The following is a 680-nucleotide window of genomic DNA, read 5'->3' on the forward strand; positions in this document are numbered from 1 at the left end:
TCACATTCCAAGTCCTCTGTACCTTTGTAACACACACCTCTGTTCTGAATACACGGACAAGCCTTTCCGAAACAAATGTTCTTCATCGCAATACCGAGGCCGTTCTTTGCCGTGTGTGTGTGGGAAATGAACTCCAGATATGTTATTGACATTTTTAAGATTATATAGGATCGGGTTCTGTTTCCTACCTCATTTTCCAGCTTCTTAGAACGGTAATGGGAGTTCCACATAAGATTGTTTGTTATTCTAGCATGTAGCAAATAGGGTTGGTTGTAATTCTAGCATGTAATGGGAGTTGCAAATAGGATCGCTTGTTATTCTGGCGTGTAATAGGGTTGTAGGTTGTCATGCTAGTTCGTAATAGGAGTTGTAAATGGGGTTGTTATTTGTTATTCTAGCGTCTAATAGGAGTTGTAAATATCGTCATTTTTTATTTTAGCTTCTAATAAGTAAATATCATTGTTGGTTGTTATCTTAGCACGTAATAGGGTTGTGTATATATGTATATATATTTTTTTCGTGTAATAGGGGTTGTTAATTGGGTTCCTGACTGTTATTCTATAAGCGAGTTAAGGATGAAAATGATCGAGTAGCGGTTATGTGTTCGTACGGTTATTAAAGATGATCTTGATGATGGTAATTATGCGATAGATCCTCCCTAATTTTACCGTGACGAAAGA

The sequence above is a fragment of the Penaeus monodon genome, chromosome 23 (genome assembly GCF_015228065.2).
Source record: "Penaeus monodon isolate SGIC_2016 chromosome 23, NSTDA_Pmon_1, whole genome shotgun sequence".
Lineage (NCBI taxonomy): Eukaryota > Metazoa > Arthropoda > Malacostraca > Decapoda > Penaeidae > Penaeus > Penaeus monodon.